This window comes from Jaculus jaculus, chromosome 10, assembly GCF_020740685.1.
Source record: "Jaculus jaculus isolate mJacJac1 chromosome 10, mJacJac1.mat.Y.cur, whole genome shotgun sequence".
NCBI classification, from domain to species: domain Eukaryota; kingdom Metazoa; phylum Chordata; class Mammalia; order Rodentia; family Dipodidae; genus Jaculus; species Jaculus jaculus.
The window spans coordinates 20,932,581-20,947,210 of NC_059111.1; the positions used below are offsets into that span (position 1 = coordinate 20,932,581).

The window sequence follows — 14,630 nt, forward strand, 5'->3', positions numbered from 1 at the left end:
TAAAGACATTCCATGACAAAAGCAGGTTAAAGGAATATCTGAAGACAAAACCAGCTCTACAGAAAATACTTGATAGAATCCTCCATGCTGAACAAAAGGAAAAGCACACATATAAGGAACCTAGAAAAAACCAGCCATACTCAAATACCAGTTAACAGAAGAGAGCACAGGTAGAACAAGTAACACACACACACACACACAAATGGCAAACATAAATACACACCTTTCAATAATATCTCTTAATATCAACGGTCTCAATGCCCCAACGAAAAGACATAGATTTGCAGACTGGGTTAAAAAGCAGGATCCTACAATTTGTTGTCTTCAAGAAACTCACCTTTCTACAAAGGATAGACATTATCTTAGGGTGAAAGGTTGGAAGACGGTGTTTCAAGCAAATGGGCCTAGAAAACAAGCAGGGGTTGCTATCCTAATATCAGACAGGGTGGACTTTAGTCCGAAGTTAGTCAAAAAAGATAAGGAAGGTCACTTTATATTGATTAAGGGCACACTCCAACAGGAGGACATTACAATCCTAAACATATATGCACCTAACATGGGGGCTCCCAAATTCGTCAAACAAACACTATTAGAACTAAGGTCACAGATAACACCAAACACGGTGGTGGTGGGTGACTTTAACACCCCACTCTCATCAATTGACAGGTCATCCAGGGAAAGAATAAACAGAGAGGCATCTGGACTAAATGAGGTCATAGAAGATATGGACCTAACAGATATATACAGGACATTTCATCCAAAGGCTGCAGAATATACATTCTTTTCAGCAGCACATGGAACATTCTCTAAAATAGACCATATATTAGGACACAAAGCAAATCTTAACAAATTCAGGAAAATTGAAATAATTCCTTGCATTCTATCTGACCACAATGGAATTAAACTACAAATCAGTAGCAAGAAAGGCTACAGAGCATACACAAAATCATGGAAGCTAAACAATACACTACTAAATGATGAGTGGGTCAATGAAGAAATCAAAAAGGAAATCAAAAAATTTATAGAGTCAAATGATAATGAGAACACAACATACCAAAATCTCTGGGACACAATGAAGGCAGTTCTAAGAGGTAAATTTATAGCCTTAAGTGCCTATATTAAGAAATTAGAAAGGTCGCAAGTAAACGACCTAATGCTTCGCCTTAAAGCCTTGGAAAAAGAAGAACAAGGCAAACCAAAAAGTAGTAGACGGGAAGAAATAATAAAGATTAGGGCAGAAATTAATGAAATAGAAACAAAAAGAACAATCCAAAGAATTAATGAAACAAAGAGTTGGTTCTTTGAAAGGATAAACAAGATTGATAAACCCTTAGCAAATCTGACCAAAAGAAAGAGAGAAGAGACACAAATTAATAAAATCAGAGATGAACAAGGTAACATCACAACAGATTCCAGAGAAATTCAAAAAATTATAGGGACATACTATAAAAGCATATACTCCACAAAGTATGAAAATCTGAAAGAAATGGATGATTTCCTTGATCTATATGACCTACCTAAATTAAATCAAAATGAGATTAATCACTTAAATAGACCTATAACAAACATGGAGATCCGAGCAGTTATCAATAATCTCCCAACTAAAAAAAGCCCAGGCCCGGATGGATTCACTGCTGAATTTTACCAGACTTTTAAGGAAGAGCTAACACCATTGCTTCTTAAGCTTTTCCAGGAAATAGAAAAAGAAGGAATCCTACCAAACTCCTTCTATGAGGCCAGCATCACCCTGATACCAAAACCAGGCAAAGATAGAACAAAAAAAGAAAATTACAGACCAATCTCCCTCATGAACATAGATGCAAAAATTCTCAACAAAATATTGGCAAACAGAATACAAGAGTATATCAAAAAGATCATTCACCCTGACCAAGTAGGCTTTATCCCAGAGATGCAGGGATGGTTCAACATACGCAAATCTATAAATGTAATACATCACATAAATGGGTTGAAGGACAAAAACCACATGATCATCTCATTAGATGCAGAGAAAGCATTTGACAAAATCCAACATCCCTTCATGATAAAAGTCCTACAGAGACTGGGAATAGAAGGAACATATCTCAATATAATAAAGGCTATTTATGACAAGCCTACAGCCAACATATTACTAAATGGGGAAAAACTGGAAGCTTTTCCACTAAAATCAGGAACAAGACAAGGGTGTCCACTGTCTCCACTTCTATTTAATATAGTTTTGGAAGTCTTAGCCATAGCAATAAGGCAAGAGACACACATAAAAGGGATACAAATTGGAAAGGAAGAAATCAAGTTATCACTATTTGCAGATGACATGATTCTATACATAAAGGACCCTAAAGACTCTACTAGCAAGCTGTTAGAGCTAATCAAAACCTACAGCAATGTAGCAGGATACAAAATAAATACACAGAAATCAGTAGCCTTCATATATGCTAACAACAAACACACAGAGGATGAAATCAGAGAATCACTCCCATTCACAATTGCATCAAAAAAAATAAAATACCTTGGAATAAACCTAACTAAGGAAGTAAAGAATCTATACAATGAGAACTTTAAGACACTCAAGCGAGAAATTGCAGAAGACACTAGAAAGTGGAGAAACATCCCTTGTTCCTGGCTTGGAAGAATCAATATCGTGAAAATGGCAATCTTACCTAAAGCAATCTACACATTTAATGCAATCCCTATAAAAATTCCAAAGGCTTTCTTCATGGAAATAGAAAAAACAATCCAAAAATTCATTTGGAATCATAAAAAACCTCGAATATCTAAAATAATACTGAGCAACAAAAAAGAGGCTGGTGGTATCACCATACCTGATTTTAACCTATACTACAGAGCCATAGTAACAAAAACAGCATGGTACTGGCACAAAAACAGACATGTAGATCAGTGGAACAGAATAGAGGACCCAGATGTAAGCCCAAGTAGCTATAGCCACCTGATATTCGATAAAAATGCCAAAAATACTCATTGGAGAAGAGACAGCCTCTTCAGCAAATGGTGTTTTGAAAACTGGATAAATATCTGCAGAAGGATGAAAATAGATTCTTCTATCTCGCCATGCACAAGAATTAAGTCCAAATGGATTAAAGACCTTAACATCAGACCGGAAACTTTGAAACTGCTAGAGGAAAAAGTAGGGGAAACCCTCCAACATATTGGTCTTGGCAAAGACTTTCTAAATACAACCCCAATTGCTCAGGCAATAAAACCACAGATTAACCACTGGGACCTAATGAAATTACAAAGATTTTGCACCGCAAAGGACACAGTGAAAAAAGCAAAGAGGCAACCTACAGAATGGGAAAAAATCTTCGCCAGCTATATATCTGATAAAGGATTAATATCTAGGATATACAAAGAACTCAAAAAGTTAACTAATAAGGAATCAAACAGGCCAATCAAAAAATGGGCTAAGGAGCTAAATAGAGAGTTCTCAAAGGAAGAAATACGAATGGCATATAAGCACCTAAAAAAATGTTCTACGTCACTAGTCATCAGGGAAATGCAGATTAAAACTACATTGAGATTCCATCTCACTCCTGTCAGATTGGCCACCATCATGAAAACAAATGATCATAAATGTTGGCGGGGATGTGGAAAAAAAGGAACCCTTCTGCACTGCTGGTGGGAATGCAATCTGGTCCAGCCATTGTGGAAAACAGTGTGGAGGTTCCTAAAGCAGCTAGAGATTGATCTACCATATGACCCAGCTATAGCACTCCTAGGCATATATCCAAAGGACTCATCTCATTTCCTTAGAAGTACATGCTCAACCATGTTTATTGCTGCTCAATTTATAATAGCTGGGAAATGGAACCAGCCTAGATGTCCCTCAACAGATGAGTGGATAATGAAGATGTGGTACATTTATACAATGGAGTTCTACTCAGCGGTAAAGAAAAATGAAGTTATGAAATTTGCAGAAAAATGGATGGACCTGGAAAGTATTATACTAAGTCAGGTAACCCAGGCCCAGAAAGCCAAGCGCCACATGTTCTCCCTCATATGGGGATCCTAGCTACAGATGACTGGGCTTCTGTGTGAGAATGAAAATACTTAGTAGCAGAGGCCAGTAAGTTGAAAAGGAGACATAAAGGGTGGAGAAAGGAAGGGAAGAGGATACTTAATAGGTTGATATTGTATATATGTAATTACAATGATTGTAATGGGGAGGTAATATGATTGAGAATGGAATTTCAAACGGGAAAGTGTGGGGGTGGGGAGGGAGGGAATTACCATGGGATATATTTTATAATCATGGAAAATGTTAATAAAAATTAAAAAAAAAAAAAAAATTTTATTTATTTATTTATTTGAGAGCGACAGACACAGAGAGAAAGACAGATAGAGGGAGAGAGAAAGAATGGGCGCGCCAGGGCTTCCAGCCTCTGCAAACGAACTCCAGACGCGTGCGCCCCCTTGTGCATCTGGCTAACGTGGGACCTGGGGAACCGAGCCTCGAACCGGGGTCCTTAGGCTTCACAGGCAAGCGCTTAACCGCTAAGCCATCTCTCCAGCCCTATTGTGGGTATTTTGAGGTAGGGTCTCACTCTAGCCCAGGCTGACCTGGAAGTCGCTATGGGGTCTCAGGGTGGCCTCAGACTCACGGCGATCCTCCTACCTCTGCCTCCCGAGTGCCGGGATTAAAGTCATGTGCCACCACACCAGGGGCCTCACTTTCTTCATTTATAAGGCAGGAATATTTAACCATACTTTTTCAACCTCGGCAGGGGGATGATTTGCAGGATGGTGTCAGGAATTTGGGGTGGTGGCGACGGCGCCAGTGGGTAGAGTACAGCAAGCCCAAGGACCTGACTTTGGATCCCCAGAACGCACCTAAATGCTGAGCATGGCAGTGTTGGTCTACAAAACCAGCACTGAAGCCGGGCGTGGTGGCGCACACCTTTAATCCCGGCACTTGGGAGGCAGAGGTAGGAGGAGCGCCGTGAGCCTGAGGCCACCCTGAGACCCCATAGTGACTTCCAGGTCAGCCTGGGCGAGGGTGAGACCCTACCTCAAAAACCAACCAACCAAACAACAACAACAACAACAAAAATCACTGGGGCAGCAAAGATGGGAGCCCCTTGGGCTTGCTGACTAGCCAGTGGCTCCAAGCCAGTGATCTGTAGGTTCAGTGAGAAGCCGTTTCAAAACAATAAGGAGGGGGCTGGAGAGATGGCTTAGTGGCTAAGACAGTTGCCTGCAAAAGCCTAAACACTCATGTTCAGCTCCCCAGGTCCCATGTAATCCAGACACACAAGGTGACGCATGCACAAAGTCATATATGTGTACAAGGTGGCACATGCCCTGGTGTGCCAGTTCCCTCTCTCTCTCTCTCTCCCTCTCTCATAAAAAGGCCAGTCTGTTGTGCTGATCTCAAAACAAAAAAAAAATAAGGTGGAGAGCAACCGAGGAAGATAGCTGGTATTGACCTCTGGCCTCCACATGCATGTGCACGCACACACACACACACATACACACACACGTGCACCTGCATACACACATGCTCTCACATACATATGAGCACACACACACAACACAACACAAATGTCCAGAATTCTTCTCAGGCAAAGGCAAGGCAGTAGCACTGATAGATCTGGCTGGTTTCCCATCCCTGCCAGGCCACAGTTAAAGGAATTACGCCAGATTAGAGAAATCTGGGTTGAACTTGAAATCTCATACATGAGGTAGACCCTTAGGGCCACAGAACCAGGGGGAAAGTTGTGGTCAAGAGGAGAAGAAGCACTAGGGATATGGTGTCCGTCAGCCAGCTAGAGGAAAGGCCTGCATAGAAGGCCCTCAGAGTCTTGTGCTTGGGACCAGCAGGTCAGGTACTGTTCAGACAGGGACATAACCTAGCAAGTACCCAACACCGTAGTGGGAATTCTGTGGCTGGTTTGCACCTCCTCCATATGTCTTGAGACCATGAGGCTCCAAGTCAAGGGCTATTAGCCCTACTGTGAAAAAGTAGGGTTAGGTACTATGAAATAGGTACTGTGAAACAAATTGATTTTGGACCTTCCACTATGAACCCACCACCTTCACTGTTTCTTTTAGCTCGACTCAAAAACTCCTGGATTCCAGAAATGTAATAATCTTCCTTGTCCTCTACCAGGGTAAACAGAGAACGACTGTTACAGGGAAATAGAGAGTCTCGCACTTGCTGGGAAGTTCAAGACATTGTCTAGCACCGACTTGGTAGGGAAAGGGTTCCTTGGAGTTTGCACTGATGACAGAGAAGTCCCTCACTTTTCTGAAATGCACAGGTCCCAAGATTCTATATAAGGGATAAGCAAGCGCATGCTGTAAACTCTTACCTTCCTCCTCTTAAAGATGCCCTTGCTGGGCTGGAGAGATGGCTTAGCGGTTAAGCGCTTGCCTGTGAAGCCTAAGGACCCCGGTTCGAGGCTCGGTTCCCCAGGTCCCACGTTAGCCAGATGCACAAGGGGGTGCACACGTCTGGAGTTCGTTTGCAGAGGCTGGAAGCCCTGGCACGCCCATTCTCTCTCTCTCCCTCTATCTGTCTTTCTCTCTGTGTCTGTCGCAAACAAATAAATAAATAAAACAAAAATTAAAAAAAAAAAAGATGCCCTTGCTGGGGGTCCCAGCTCCTGTGTACATGGTTAGTTGGTGGGAGAATGCCAGGACTTCAGGCCCGGTCTTTGGAGCTTACTCTCTAGCTCCCAGGGAAGAGACACATGAGGGAGCCCCACTGAGGCCCACTCTCTCCAGCCTGTCCAGCCACAGGCCCGAGGGTGAGTCTGGGGAAGGAGGAACTCTACCTCAGGCATGCTTCCATCCTATCCCCAAACACCTCAAGCTACAGGTGGCACATTTTTCTGCCTTTGCAGCCAGAAAGGACTGGCAATCCCTCTACTGCTCAGAACTGTTTGGATGAGGACTCATGACAGAAAGGGCTGCGGTGGAGTGAGCCAGGGCAAGAGACTAGGAAGGAAGGGATGTTTGCAGAACTCCTGCTCTGGATCTGCACGTTGCAAATATTTGTTCGTCTCTTTAGTCAGTAATCCATTCACAGATGACTTCAACAAAAACCAAGGGAAGACTCGCTGCAGTCAGACCTGGCCCTGCCTCTGAGGAATCTACAGGATAACAAACGCCCCCAAAGGGTATTTCATTTGTCTTTCTAGAATTCCAGTGAGGCTGGCATTATTCTTCCTGCTTTATGGGCTAGGAAACTGAAGCTCAGTGAGATGAGGCAACAGAAACCCAAGCTCACACCCCCTGGAGGTGGGGTTGCTGGAAAGCAGACTCCTGTCTTACTGTGCATCTGTCTCCACCTGTAAAAAAGAGACAGTGCCCTACTTGTCAGATGGTTATGAAGTTAATCCCTACTGTGATGTAATTTTTTCCCCCTTGAGACAGGGTCTCATATAGCCCAGGCCTTGAAATCCCAAGGCCTGAGCCACCACATCTAGAAGTAAGCATAAATGACCAGGGTGGCCCCTGGAGAAGGAAAACTTTGGACTGTTCTCCCAAAGAAGATGAATAGGTGAGGAAGAGGTAGTTACTAAGAGACTCTCAAACAAGCCTGAATACTAGAGGCATCCTGTGCTTTTAAAAATATTGTCTCAAGCCAGGCGTGGTGGCACATGCCTTTAATCCCAGCACTCAGGAGGCAGAGGTAGGAGGATCACTGTGAGTTTGAGGCCACCCTGAGACTCCTTAGTGAATTCCAGGTCAGCCTGGGCTACAGTGAGACCCTACCTCAAAAAAAAAAAAATATATTGTCTTGAGGGCCAAGAAGATGGCTCAGTGGGGGAAACATTTGCCATTCAAGCTTGAGGACCTGGGTTTGTATCCCCAACACCCACATAAAAGCCAGGCATGGTGCTGTGCTGGTCATGTCTGTCTGTCTGTCTTGGCCAGCTCTAGCCGGTGAGGCCTTTCCAGGAAAGCCCAGTTGGGACAGGTCTCCTAGCCCAAGAATCTAGAAGGAGGCCCATGTGACTATCTGCATACAGAAGGATAAATAAACCCTGCAGACTTGATCCTCCCAAGGTGAGGTTTGGACAAGGCTGTGGGGTATTCAGTACCATGGACAGCTCTGGGCGCATCTGGAAACCTTCTGGGAGAGGGGTGAGATACCAACATAAACCAAGGGCTGTGGACTTCTCTGGGTCATCTCTGGGTAAAGATAGACAGGCCCTGGGTGAGTACTGACTCTCTCACCCCACAGGGTTACAGAAAAGAGAGATGAGGATTTGAGGAGGGCATATTTCTGTTTTCCATTATTATCTCCCCCTCCCCTTGACTTTCCCACCTTGCTTCTTCTGAATTAATTCACCCCATGAGCTGACAGCACCACCCGAGACACAGCCCAGAAGCACGCCGTGTGCTTTTCTCTGCCTGCACCCACATACGAGGCTGCACCCCCAGACAGAATGTGACTGCCTTGCAGCAGGACCAACTCGTCCTTCATTCATCTCTTCTCACCCAATGTAGGCACTTGTGGTTTTTCTGGAGGACGTATTAGCCAGGGGATGACTCTGACTAAAGCAATGATTCTTCTTTCAGAATTCTGCGCTGGGCACCCTTTCTGTCTCACATCTTTGCTTCCTTAATCTGTAAAACACATGCTCCTTAGAAACTTTTTTTTTTATTTGTGAGAGAGAGAGAGAGAGAGAGAGAGAGAAAACGGGCACGTGAGGGCATCAGCCATTGCAATCGAGCTCCAGGTGCTTGCGCCACCTAGTGGGCATGTGCAACCTTGCACTTCCCTCTCCACGTGTCTGACTTACATGGGATCTGGAGAGTCAAACATGGGTCCTTAGGCTTCGCTGGCAAGCAAGTACCTTAACCACTAAGCTGTCCCTCCAGCCCTCCTTAGAAACTTTTACCCTTGGGCAAATTTACCCCTGGATGTCTGTCTTTGTGGAGTTGGCCCATCACACCCAGGGTGCACTTTTTCCCAACTACTTTAACACAGGTATCCCCGAGGAAACTTGTCATATAGATGCTGAGCTGCACCACCCCATGGACCCTCTGAGGCTTGTCCTCCCAGCTGTTGGAAAGATGGTTGTTTGACAACTTGCTTCTGTCTACCCCACTGGGGGTTGCATAAAAGCCCTTCTCCTCAAAACCAAATAGCTGAACAGCAGATTTCCTGGGGAATTGTCCAACGTGCCCATTGAGGCAGCACTGCCATGTAGCTTCCATCTCTGTCCTGCCCTGCTTTCTTCCTTCTCTCATAGGCACTGGTCCCGAGAGCGTGCTTGGATAAACTCTGCATGCTAATCATCTTAGCGTCTGCTACCAGGCAATGACTGTGCGGCAGTTCTATAGTCTTCGCCCTGTGAGATTCGGTTTCCTGCTAACACCTCTACCCACTAGCTCACTACACAAACCCCGGGCCCACCAAGGCAGAGAACCTGCCCTGCCTGTCAATGGCCTCAAGTCTCCTGGAAGACTGTGCTCACTCCACTTTCTATGATGATGCTCAGCCTTACTTCTAGAAGATTCCTGGGGCCACCTGTTTAGGAAGATATACTTTGAAAGCAAGCAGATTCGGATTTGGACCTTAACTCTTCTGTTAACCAGCTAGGTGGTCTCAGAAAGTTAATTTTATCTCTCTCTAAGCCACTATTCCCCAAACTGGAAATAGTAATGATAATCCTAGGATGGCTGAGGATTCAATGGTACAGTACAAGGAAGAGAAGGCTTATAGACCAGAGGCTGGGGTGATGGCTCAGTCAGTAATGTACTGGCAGCACAAGCAGGAGGACCTGAGTTCAGATCCCCAGAACTCACAGAAGTTCTGGGCTCAGCATTGTGTGTCTATAATCTCAGCACTCAGGACATTAGACAAGAGGATCCCCAGGGCCTACTGGCTCACTAGGCTAGCTGGTCTAGCCGAATGGTAAGCTTCACATTTGGTGAGAGACCCTATATTACAAAGTAAGGTGGAAGCTGGGCGTGGCAGAGCATGTCTTTAATCCCAGCAATTGGGAGGCACAGATAGGAGGATCCAGGTAGGTTCAAGGCCAACCTGAGATTACATAGTGAATTCAGGTCAGCCTGGGCTACAGCAAGACCCTGCCTCAAAAAAAACTAAGGAAAAATAAATAAACTAATTAATTAAAAAAAAAGAAAATAGACACACACAAAGTAAGATGGAGCAGGCTGGGGAGATTGCCTAGTGGTTAAGGCACTTGCCTGCAAAGCCAAAGGACCCAGGTTCGATTCCCTAGAACCCACGTATGCCAGATGCACAAGGTGGCGCATATGTCTGAAGTTCGTTTGCAGCAGCTGGAGGCCTTGGCACGCCCATTCTCTCTCTCTCTCCCTCTCTCTCTCTTTCTCTCTCTCTCTCCTTCTCTCTCAAATAAGTAAATAAAAATAAACATAAAATGGAGGGCTAGAGAGATGGCTCAGAGGTTAAGGCATTTGTCTGCAAAGCTTCAGGTTCTGGGTTCAATTCCCTAGTACCCATCTAAAGCCAGTGGCACATGTGTCTAGAGTTTGTTTGCAATGGCTAGAGGTCCTGGTGAGCCTATTCTAGATCTCTCCTTCTTTCTCACTCTCTCTTATAAATAAATAAAACATACTATTTTCAAAAAGTAAGGTGGAGAATAACTGAGGCAGATTGACCTTGACCTCTTTGGCACACACACACACACACAAATGCACATGCAAAAAGAAAAAAAGAATGCTTATAAACCACAGTGTCTGGTATATAAATATGTACTCAATGAATAGTGCCCTCATTTCCTCTTTTAGGTCTCAGGTCATCTTTCAACTACTTACCAATTCATAGTTGTTGTTGTTTGTTTGTTTGTTTTTTAGTGATGATCATCACAAATTTATACTTTATTTTCAACTGAAAGTGGGAATAAAAATTCAGTGCTGTATTTTTCCATCTTGCTGAATTTTCAAACTTTGAGTTAGGTTGAATAAAATATGGACAAATAAAAAGTAATGATCCTAATGCTTGAATCTCACTCCTGTCTTTTTTTTTCAATTCATAGTTTTATGTATTTTATTTTTATTTATTTATTTGAAAGAGAGAAATAGACAGGGAAAGAGAAAGAGAGAGAGACAGAGAGAGAATAGGTGTGCCAGGGCCTCCAGCCACTACAAGCAAACTCCAGATGAGTGCGCCCTCTTATGCAGCTGGATTATGTGGGTCCTGGGGAATCAAACTGGAGTCCTTTGGCTTTGCAGGCAAGTGCCTGAACCTCTAAGCCATCTCTCCAGCCTGCTTTATGTAAATTAAATTATTAGTTTTTTGTTTTTTTTTTTTACTAATCCAGGCTGAGCTAGAACTCACTATGGAGACCAGACTGGCCTTAAACTCACAGCAATCCACCTGTATCAGCTTCCAAGTGTTGAGATTATAGGCCTAAACTGCCACATCCTGCTAGTGGCCATCTCAATGGAAAAGCATTGCCCACTCTATAATCTTTTGAAGAGGCTTATTTTTTTTTTTTTTTTTTTTTACTGTTTATAGGGAATGAGCAGATTGCTACATCCAGCATCCTGCAAAGAAGGCAGGCTACCTTAGGGGAACCTGTACTCAAGAATTCATCTCACATTAGCAGTAAGCATCCTGAATTGTTATTTTCCTTACTCATGCATTTAAGGCATTCAATTCATATTTTAATTAAGAATCACAAGCACAGATGTGATACAAGTATACAAGTGTACAGAAAAAGTTTAGAATTTTCCACGGGATGGATATGGATTGGTGCTCTTTCAGCTTAATTTTTGCCATGTATTAGACTTGGGTTTTGTTTTTTTTTTTTTCTTTTAATGCTGTTGGGAAATTGTTTTGACATTTGAGGATTTCTTATGAGGCGAGGAATAGCAGATGTTTTCACTTTACCCCTACGGGAGAAGGAGCCCAGCCCACCCACCTTTGAGACCTGGCTGGAGCAGAGACTTTCTCCACGTAGGGCACCAGGAAGTTCTTCCTAAGCCACAGATGTGTGCAGTGGCTGCTCAGGAACTGTCGCTGAGGAGGTAAGGGTAAATGGGCAGTCTGTTAGGGGGAGCTTTGTGAAAGAGTTCCCTCTATCATCTCCCTACTCTCTCAGCTATTCCTTCCCCAAATCCTTCTCCCTGTGACATTGCTGTGATAAAATACTTGGCAGAAAAAAAAAAAACAAAACTTGAGGGAAAAGTTGATTTTGGCTTACAATTTGAGGTTAATGTCCATCATAGTTCACAAAGTATAATGGTAGCCTGAGATTGAAGCAGCTGGTCACATGTGGCCCACAATTAAGTAGTAGAAAGAGAAATGGAGAGATGGTTTAGCAGTTAAGGCGCTTGCCTACAAAGCCAAAGGACCTAGGTTCGATTCCCCAGGACCCACGTAAGCCAGATGCACAAGGCGACGTATGCGTCTGGAGTTCGTTTGCAATGGCTGGAGACCCTGGTACACCCATTATACTTCTCTCTCTCGCTCGCTCAAATAAATTACATAATTAATTAAAAAAGAAGCAGAGAGAGAATGCTGGGGAGATAGCTCTGTGGCCAGAGGTGCTTGCTTGCAATGCCTGATAGTCTGGGTTTGAGTCCCCAGTACTCACATGGAGTAGAGGCACAAAGCAGTGCCTACAAATGGAGTTTGTTTGCAATAGCAAGAGGCCCTGGCATACCCATAATTCCTCTTTCTCCCTCTCTTTGCAAATGAATCAGCGAAGATTTTTTAAAAAGAAAGAGAGATTAATGCTTTCTCCATTTCACTCAGTCTAGAGCCCCAACCCCCAGAATGGCTCTGCTCACAGTTAGTGTGAGTCCTCCCACCTCAATCAACATAATCCAGAGAGTCAGGCGTGGTGGCGCACGCCTTTAATCCCAGCACTCGGGAGGCAGAGGTAGGAGGATCACCGTGAGTTCGAGACCACCCTGAGACTACAGAGTGAATTCCAGGTCAGCCTGGGCTAGAGTGAAACCCTACCTCGAAAATATTTTCTTTTTCCTAGAATATTCCTCACTGACATTCCCAGAGATTTGTCTCCATGGTGATTCTAAATCCTGTCCAGTTGACCACAGAGACTGAACATCACAGACCTTTCTCAGGCAAGCAGGAGAGGCAGTAGCTCTCCAGGGCTGGCGCCACCTTCCCAGCATACATACGTTCACGGACCCACCAGGCAGGGTGGAAGATGCACACCTGTGTGCATTCCACTCCAGCTGGGGTTTCCTCACAACCCTGGACCAGCACATGCTGTCCTCAGCGACACCAACGCTCTAGGCTCAGAGAGTGCTGAGTTTGGCCCCAACTAAAGGGCCATCTCAGGGCAGGCTGCTGGTCCTAGCAGCTGCTATTTTGGGTCTTAATGTAAGTTTCCTTCTCTTTCTCTCTCATCTCTATTCACTTTTATTTTCCTTCTCTTTCCCTCTCCATTTACACACACACACACACTCACACTTACTCACTCTGAATATGCATTTCATCTCTGAATTTCTCTATCCCGATCTCTGTGACTAGATCTCCTAGATTAAAAAAATATATAATTTTAGGGCTGGAGAGATGGCTTAGCAGTTAAGGTGCTTGCCTACAAAGCCAAGGACCTTGGTTCGATTCCCCAAGACCCATATAAGCCAGATGCACAAGGTGGCACATGCATCAGGAGTTGATTGGTAGTAGCTGGAAGCCCTGGCACACCCATTCTCTCTCTCTCTCTCTCTCTCTCTCTCTCTCTCGCTCGCTCTCGCTCTCGCTCTCTCCTCTGTCCCTCTCTCAAATAAATAAGTAAATAAAATATTTAAATTTTTTTCTATTTACATGTAGTGGGGAGAGGAAGAATAAAAGGGAATGGCAGGGCTTCTTGCCACTGCAAATGAACTCCAGATGCACTCACCACTTTGTATATCTGCCTTTTTATGTGGGTACGGGGGATCGAACCCAGGCTGTCAGGCTTTATAAGCAAGCATGTTTAACTTCTGAGCCATCTCTCCAGTCCATCATCCAAGATCTCTTTTATCAAATTAACTAGATAAACACTTATTCCTGTCTACACCAAGCTCTGGGTTGGGCTTTGGGAAATAAGTGATGTATAGGCCCCTTTTGGTGTTGTGATTTCTTTGTTTGTTTTTCCGAGGTAGGGTCTCACTCTAGTCCAGGCTGACCTGGAATTCACTAAGTAGTTTCAGGGTGGCCTCGAACTCATGGTGATCCTCCTACTTCTGCCTCCCCAGTGCTGGGATTAAAGGTGTGTGCCACCATGCCCAGTGTGTGTTGTGATTTTTATATGATTTGGTTTTAATATTTGTCTCATGAGAATAGTCATAAATCAAGAGAGTCTCACCTCCCCCCAGGAAAGCCCAGTGAGAGAAGAGCTAGGCTTCGGGGTTTTGCAACTCCATTCCATACCTTTGGCACAGGGCTCTCCTACATGTCACCTACCCAGACCTTTGCTCTTTGACACTGACTGTGGAGTACAGGTGTTTAATAGGACCCATCTGAGACCTAGTCAAGTTCCTGCATCTCTAGGACCCTCCTCTTCCTGGACTTCCTAATCATAGGAAAAGGAAGAACATGGTAACTTCGTAGGTATACTGTGAAATGAGTGTCTTTGAATATTTTATTTACTTATTTGAGAGAGAGAAGAAGGGGGAGAGAGAGACAGAGAGAGAGAGAGAGAATGGGCACACCA

General features: G+C 44.0%; 1 non-coding gene across 1 annotated transcript; it reads right to left on the bottom strand.

Moving 5' to 3' along the window:
• Positions 1-11,480: 11,480 nt before the first annotated feature.
• Positions 11,481-11,613, bottom strand: LOC123464132. The gene has a single exon (XR_006639379.1). It is a non-coding gene; the product is annotated as a U12 minor spliceosomal RNA (small nuclear RNA).
• Between the last annotated feature and the right edge of the window lie 3,017 nt (positions 11,614-14,630).